Source organism: Aythya ferina, assembly GCF_964211825.1.
Source record: "Aythya ferina genome assembly, chromosome: Z".
In the NCBI taxonomy this organism is placed as follows: Eukaryota; Metazoa; Chordata; class Aves; order Anseriformes; family Anatidae; genus Aythya; species Aythya ferina.
Window position 1 is genome coordinate 14,069,982 of NC_140299.1, and position 8,625 is coordinate 14,078,606.

Below are 8,625 nucleotides of genomic sequence, written 5' to 3' on the forward strand. Positions count from 1 at the left end.
GAACTTACATTTCACATGCAAGCCTACTCATGAAGGAAATCATTGTTGATTTAATACAAAATCATCATACATATGTTAAAATCGAAGTTATATGTGAAGATGAAATGCGGACATTCCCACAGCAGGAATGTTGAATCTGATAGTGAACAGAGGAAAGAGGTGTTCCTGTGGTAATATTGTACAAGCTCGCTGCAGGCCTGAGAAGGCAGAATGAGGGGGTGGTGGCATATGTGTGCAGCAGGGATGATGACATGCACTTTGATTTTTATGGAATGCCATGCAGGAGTTCTCCAAACACTGCAACTGAAGCAGCCAGAAGAAAAAAATAAATAATAATAAATAAACAAAAAAAAAAAACCAAACCAAAACAAAACAAAACAAAACAAAAAAAAACAAACAAACACGTCTTCCTCGTCAGCAACATGAACCACAAGAAGGATCTTGTTCATTGCTATTGCATAAATGGGAAGGGAAAGGATCTGGATGTGAAACACTAGCAAAAAGGAAGAGCACCTTGTGCACATAACAGCTTTTAAGGAAGGTATTATGAAATAAAAAATTGAACACTTTTATCTGTGTACACATCATCACTGTATTGCAAGATCTGTTACTTTCAGAAGGAAGCTGTTTGGATGAGTATTGACTGTAAAGGGGACAAATGGAGCCCTAATGGATCCCATATACAGGAGGGAGGAGAAAACCCATGACTGGAGCTAGTGCAGAGACCAAAATATCATTTTATTGTATGTCAGGTGAACCCCAGACACCTGCATAGTTGTCAAGAGAGCCAAAGCATTCAAAGAAGTGATTCCTGTTTCCTTTTATCAATGATAAAGCTTATTATTTGAAGGTGCAGTTCATAAGACTGTTGAACAGTGTTTCCTTGGTATGGGATGTTTCACTTATACAGAAGAGTATTGAGGATTATTTCTTCATTGTTTTGTGTGCATACATAACGATGTTTAAAAGCAAGTTTTTCTGTTTTGTTTCCCAAAGTAATAATTTCCTTGCTATACAGATGTGATTACAGCTACATGAGCCCACTATTGTTCAACTATGCCTCTTTCTTGCGGGTGGAATGAATTATTTTTAGGAAAAAAAAAATAATATTTGGAATCTACTCTTTAATTTACTTGAGTAATACCTATATTTACCAGAACTTAATTAAACTGTGATAACTCCATATACCAAACTGGATAAAGTTGTCCTTTCTAAGGGAATATTATCATGAGTTTATACAAAATTTCTCTTCTTTAATTTTATGTTTCATAACCAATAAACTAGATGGAACTACAATAAAGTGTGCTCTTTATTTAGGGATCTGGTTGCCTTTTACTCTTGCTGAATGGTATCCTTATACTACAAATTTTGTTGCCAATATTGAAGAAATGTGACTAAGAAGGTTGGTTCCATTTAGACCAGAAGGGTCTGGTACCTTACATGGCATATAAATATAAATACAGAATTTGTATTAATTTGTTTATCTTGCCTCTCATTCTCTCTCTCAGAAGAGTCAAACTCCATTGTCTCTACACCTTCTCATCAGGGAGCTGTAGACAGCACAAAAAGCCAGACTAAACTTTTTCAAGGGTGGGCAAACATATCTTCTCAATTTCTTTCTTGTAATGACTATAGTTTTAGACTCCTCAGTACTGCAGAAGTAGTCTGAATGAGGAAAATAAGCACTTTCTCAGCCTACTATCTGTGCACTTGCTCATACAGCCCAGTACAGAATAAACCTTCTTTACTGCAAGGGCACACCACTTACCACATTCAACTCTTTGTCTACTACTACTCCCAAGTCCTGCTGAGAGAAATTGTTTTCTGCCCAGTTAGTCCCCAGCCTATACTATTGTGAGGGGTATTGCATCCTAGATGCGGGACATTGTGTTTGCCTTTGTTGAACTTCATGAGTTTTCTGTCAGCTGATCTCTCCTACCTGGCAAAGTTCTTCTGAAGAGCAACTCTTTCCTCAGATATCTGAAGTGTTCCTCTTAATAGCATACCCCAGAGTTGGGGGACCATGACAGGGTGAGGAGTGACTTTCTGTCTGTGGTTGCCAGAATTGTAAGAGAACAGTTGTATCAGCTCAGCATTCAGAAGTCCATGGGGCCAAATGGGTTTCATCCCAGGGTGCTGAGGGAATTAGTGGGCATTATAGCTGGACTCCTCTCAACAATTTTCCAAAGATCATGGAAGACTGGGGAGGTCCCTGCCAACTGAAAACTAGCCAACTTTATACCAATTTACAAAAGGGACACAAGAGAAGACCCAGAAAACTACAGACCTGTTAGTCTTATTCCAGTTCCTCAAAAAGTAATGGAGAAAATTGTAATTGGGAGATATTGAAAGGCACTTAAAGAGCAAAGCTAATACAAGGCATAGTCTACATGAGTTCATCAAGGAAAGTTCTGCCTTAGTAATTTGATCTCCTTCTACAATCAGGTCACCTGCTTAAGTTAAATGCAGTGGAAAATATCTTGTGTTGTTTTTGTGATTCGCTTGCAAGAACCTTCAATTTCTTACAGAACAGTGGATTTGCTTTAATTTTAAAGGAACCTAGGCTTCAAAAAAAGGGTTTCTTTATAAGCCGACCTTCATCCTGTTAACTCTGTTGCTAAAACAACAAAGCAGCTCATGGTTGATTAATATACAATGTTTTGTTCAGGTGTAACTAATCCAACTGTTAGTTCATCAGTTCCTAATTAAGCTGTTTAACTGATAAGATCATATTTAACAAGATCTAATTGAAAATAACAAACATTGCTTGGAAAGGAGTCATATTTCACAGATAAACACAATTAACATAATAAACACGTTAAACACCAATAAACACAAATGCTTAGTAAGCATTGCATAGTTATGTGCAAATTGAAATCAGGCTCCTACATCCTATGTGGGTAGAGGAGCTACCTGGGGCCTTTACCAAGATCTCCATAGTACAACAACATCTACCTAGACTGAGACATCTGCAGGACAAGGGTTATACTGAGAATTTCAAAACATAAGTGATCTTGTTGTAAGTTCAAAGTATTAGACTGTTTCACTAGAAATCTGTGCTGAAATTACAATAGTTGCTTTCCTTTTTTTTGTTTTATTTTCAACAGTGTGGCTTGCTGAGCTTCTTTACTTGCAGGTGACCTTTAAAGGCAAGCATCTGTTGGTGCACACAGATTGCTCTCCTGACTACAAGCTCCAGCTGCCTCCTCTGCATATTTAGTAAACACTTCAAACCACTTCACTGAATCGGGGAATTCTCAGCTGCAGGCTCTTGTCATCAAATGTGCCGGTTCAGCTCTGTGTCTGTGTTGCTAACTAACAGGTAAGTCTGCTTTGTCTGGATATTTGTGCCCAGACTGAGAGTTTAGGCATCACCTCTTACTGGTAATTACACCTTTCCTTTTGCAGTGTGGAACACAGGCACATCTATGGGGAATAACCCATGGGACTAGAGATGTTATAACAAGTGATAGTTGAACAGTTCTGTACCTGACAATTTACCCTGCATGGTGCAGCTGTGGCCTCCATGCCCATGTTAACTTCTGCACTTCTTTATGTGATTCCTTTAGATGGTCAAGCACCATGCAGTGACCCTGCACTTTGCTTATCTTTCCTCTAGCTCTGTTTGAAGCAGCAGGTGGGAAGTCATGCTTGCTGTGTCTATCAGTCCTAACAGGAGTGTTTGAAGGACATAGATACCTTACAATGCTCTTTCCCAGCTGCTAGCTGGGGGAGGCTGTTAAACTACCTCTCTACTTACTCCCTCCCTTCTGTAGCCCTCAAACTGCCTGTGAGAGTGGAATGAGGGAGTGCTCAGGTCTTTGAAGGCTGTTGCAGTAGAAGTTAGATCCAGTAAATCTCTCAATACAGAATATTAAGCAATTACAAGAGCTGTTATGAAGAGTACTTACCTTTCAGGCCCTAACACTTTTACAGGTATGGCACCCATGGAATGAAAAATTTATAGATTTCACATGCAACAGATAGGGATATTTACCCCTGTCCCATTGTAAAAATGCAAAGGCTCTACTAAGCTTGCTGCTTCCTCAGATGACACAATTCAAGGACATGATATATATATGTATATATAAAATAGATATGCAGACTGAGAGTCTCATTTTCCAAGGATACTAAGATTTTAAGTCAGCACTGTTGGTATCTGAGAAATAAACAGATTATGCTTTTCTGAAGGTAAACTGCTGCTAATTAGAGCAGTTGAATTTCTTTAAATTATGTAGATAGCTTGTTGACATTTCATGTTTGAACTTTAATAAAATTCAACAAAGAGACTGGAAGATGAGAAAATAACAGATTTTATTTTATTTATCCTGTGTAGGTGAATAAACCAACATACGATGTTGTTTCTGATGTGCAGGCAAACATTAGCATTTTATTAATATTACTGTTATTTTTGCTGAACACTCGCAGCCCATATAAAGTCCTTCAATGAGTCTGTAAAAAAAAAAAGTGAAGATGACACAATTGACTTATGCACTTGTACAAAGATAGACTGTTTTTACTCTGCTGTGTGCCAATATGTTATGTCCTCCATCCTTGCCCTGAGTCTGGTGGTGAATCTGACTGACAATTTCTCCTGTACACCACCGTAGTTCATGGAAATGGACGCTGTTCTCATAATGTGAAAAGCCGAATCTAAGGGTAACCAGTTACTTTCTGAATAAGGAGCACATGTAAAGCTGTTTTCTCTGACAACAGAAGATGGACACTTCATAAGGATACTGTGTATCTACCAGTGTGCACTAATGGCCATTAGCAGCCACTAGAGAATGTGTGAAGAGGTAAGTCAATAATACAATGAAGCCTTCATACATGTCAGTGCTTTGTGGTGGTTCTTGAACTGGATTTGGCCTCTTCAGATCAAAAGTATACTCAAGCTTTCATCCAGATAAACGTCTCCTCTCTGGAATGAGTACTTCTGTATAATGATATGCGTCACCTGCCTGCTGGTGTCCTGCCTGTGCTGGGGTGCCTCACAATGGGCACTCCTGTAGAAAGGTAGTGTGGTGGCATGATTAGCAAAAATGTTTGATCCACTCCTTTCCCTTGTGAGTAAAAGTGTTGGAAATTTGGAAGCTCAGCTTAGTTTCAGTGAATTCAGTGGGAATGGACAAGACAGTGGCATTGTTTAAGCCACGTACAGTAGTAGCCAAGAACAAATTCTTTGATGCAGTATGGTTTAGGTTTACAGCTTCTATGAACCCTGAAATTCTTACCACAGATTGAATCAACAGTTGTGTAGTATGGGTTATGTCACATACCATCTCATAGTTTTCTAGTGGAAATATGGAATAGACAGTCTAGCCAAACTACTGTTTTAGGCAGAGTGAGCAAAAAGAACTTCTTCCAGATCATCTGCATTATTTACGTGGAGTAGGAGGAATTATTTTGGAGATGTCTGTAACAAGCTGCAGAAAGCTTAAGAATCAGAGAATGAGAAACTATAGCCTGTGCAGAGAAAGGAGGAGAAAAAAAGTATCTGCTATCCTGGATGGACTAACCAAAAGGTTGAAAGTATGGTTTTGTTGCTTTTCACAGAACTGCAACACAATAAACACAAATGCCTACGTTCAGAAAGTATCTAGCAGGGCCTCTAAGACACATGTTTCCACCTGGTTATGCTGTAGTGATTATCAGCAGATTCAGAAAAAAAGGTTGTAACGGGGAGGTTGTACATGACTCTTGGGCTTCATGCGAGAGCCCTGTGAAGTTTTGTTTCTGAGAGGTACATTTTTAGTACTTTGAAACTAGAGCTAGTTTCTGGATGTAACTTGGGACCAGATTTTAAAAGATTCAGCACTTAGGTAATTTGGAAGAGGGGATGCAGAAACTGGAGGGGGTACAGGAAGTATGAGCAAGTCTCTATTCATCTAGTTCTGTGTAGGTAACTTCCTTACAACAGAATATTTCCATTATGAATATTTAGAATTAGTGAAGCCTATTGCAAATGTAGAATTAAAGCTCTTCAGGCTAGTGTTGCTGTGTCTGTTTGACCTGTCTGTAAGAAACTTAGGGACTGTAAATCGCAGTGCAGTCAATGCACTTAGGGCATGTAGCCAAGAAGCAGGACTCCACGCCAGGCATTGCTAACATCTGGGTTATCCGTGGGCATCATCTATCGGTACTGCCACGGAACTGCAAAAGGAGCAACTGCAAGCAGCAGACATGAAAATTAATCACCGGTTGGCTCTTTACACTTTCATACAGGGCTGTCAATCCATACCTGCTGTCAGTGTGCTACTGCAAGCCAGAGCTCTCGCTGCTCTGCTAACAACCAAGCAAGCTTTGAGACAGATACATCTCCAGAAGAAGCTGAGAAAACTGAAGTGCTAATCTGTTTGAATGCTTGTGTGACAGGACATGTCAAGCTGGTGGGGAAGAGGAGGGTAGTGAGAAAAAGGAAAGTCTCAGTAGAAACATCCTCTTCTGGGACTTCTATTGTTTCTGCTTTGAATTCCTGAAAGAAATGAAACAGCAACTACTCTGAATTGTGTTTCTATTGGAGGAGGCAGGAATATTTTATAGACTCAAAAGCCTAGAAGAATAAGACCTAATCTATTATTATTTTTTCAATATATTTATTCATTTTTTTGCCCAGGATATGCATGAACGTGCCACAAAATATTTAGAAAAGATGCTACCCAAACACTCCTGAACACTGCACTTGCAGAACAGAAGAACTTACAGAAGATGAAGGGGAAGGAATAGCACACAAAAAATTAGTTACCTTTCTTGATTCATGAATCAAAATAATAAGATACTATTTAAATTTTTCCCTCTGCACTTATAGGAGATAAAGTGTATTTTGCAGAAATTAGTATTTACTTCTCTCCAGTGAAAGAAAAGGGTTATAAATACTGAAAACTATCTCTTCCTCTAGTAAATTTGTCTTATTTAAGAAATAAATGGGTACATATTCTTTAAATCTCCTAACAAATAAAACCTTTTTCCAACAAATAGTCATCCAATTACAAGAATAAACTTGTAAGTACATTTTCAGCTGCAGATAGAATACTTAATTTCAGTCCACAGTATTGCAGTGAAATAATGTATACAAAAGAAGAACGAATTAGTGTTCAAATCTCTATACATTTATTCAAACACTTAAAGAAAAAGAAATGCACATATTCCTTTTGAGTATCAAGGTTGCATAACAGATCTTTGTAATAAGATTTTCATACTTTCTTTTATATAAACCAATCTTGTTAGTGTTACAGCCACTATTAAGTCACTCTCCTTTAAAATATTCTTTAACAATGGAACTTGTATAGTCTGCGATTACTTTTGTTCCTTTCTGATCACAATGTATAAGAATCTTATTGCTAGCATGGATAAGAAAATTGCAGATAGGTTCATGGTGACTTGTAATTTTAATACATCTCATTTCTATTTTGTATGAGCATAATGCATGATGTTCCAAATAAGAAGGATCAAGTCAGGTGATTAAAGGCCCATTACTTTATGTAAGTGATGAAACTTGGTTTGTCTGGAAACTGAACACAGGAAGAGACACTGCATCACCTTATTGAAAAACAATTTCAGCAGAGAGAAAATCAAATACATTAGAAAAATCAATGGTGCTTGGAAGTTAATAAACAGAAGCAAGGATTTATATGCTCACTGTAGTTCAGATTCATTCTCTGTAACTGGAATTATTCCTTCCAAGGCCTTTTTTGGAGCTGAACTGCAAAACTAGAATGAAAATGAAGGCTCTGGAAACACCACACATAAAAAGAAGAGACTTCCTGAATCAGTGGTTCCAACCTCCATCTACCATGGGCAACTAACTATATTTTATGAGCATTTTCAACTCCATATTAATGCTAGTTAAGTTGTTTCTCATTCCACTCTTATGAGAAGGTTGTCCTAAAATATAGTCCTCTGAGGGTTAAACCCATTCTTTTTCATAGCTCATAGCGCAATCATTTCTGCACCTATCTGGTTACTTGCCATCCCTGTCTCTTTTAACAGCTTTTCTTCCTTTCATGTATTAAAGCCCCTGACATATTCACGAAGAGCTACTTTATCCTATAATATTGTCATTTTTGATACTACTCTTTATTTCAACTTCTGACTTCACCCTAGCTCCAATCTGTTCCAGATTTAAGTTAGTGTTTTCTTGAGCAAAGTGGTCAGAATTACATGCAGCTTTTGAAATGCATTTCTACTAACACTTCTACTGTTTTGCTTGTTTCATACTCTGCCATCTCTGAAAAGAAATTTGCCATCATCTGTGATGGACCACAATGGTGGTTTAGTCATACTCTGACAATATATGTCAGTCTCTTTTCATTCTTGGTTAAATCTATCCAATGATTCTCCAGCTCTTTGAGGACTTTTTGGTATAGTGTTTGTTTGTTTGTTTTAAGTCTTAAGTAAAAACCTTTTTTGTTTAACTTAGCCCATTCCCATCAGTTCAACTTTGAAGCCAATGCAACATCATATTCCAGTCTTCCTCTACAGTGATTGTGCTGTCTGCAAGGCATCAATCAACTGTGTGAAAAATGGAAGATATGCTGACAATTGTGTTGTAACCGATTTTCACTAGCATAGTCACCCTTTTTATGGAAAGGTTTAAGATTGAAACTAAACTCAAAGTTTGCTTTT

General features: G+C 37.9%; 1 long non-coding RNA gene across 1 annotated transcript; it reads left to right on the forward strand.

The window, feature by feature from the left end:
- Positions 1 to 2,888: 2,888 nt before the first annotated feature.
- Positions 2,889 to 7,474, forward strand: LOC311426680. The gene is made up of 4 exons (XR_014686967.1): positions 2,889 to 3,019; positions 3,108 to 3,322; positions 4,337 to 4,799; positions 6,617 to 7,474. It is a non-coding gene; the product is annotated as an uncharacterized lncRNA (long non-coding RNA).
- The last annotated feature ends 1,151 nt before the right edge of the window (positions 7,475 to 8,625 follow it).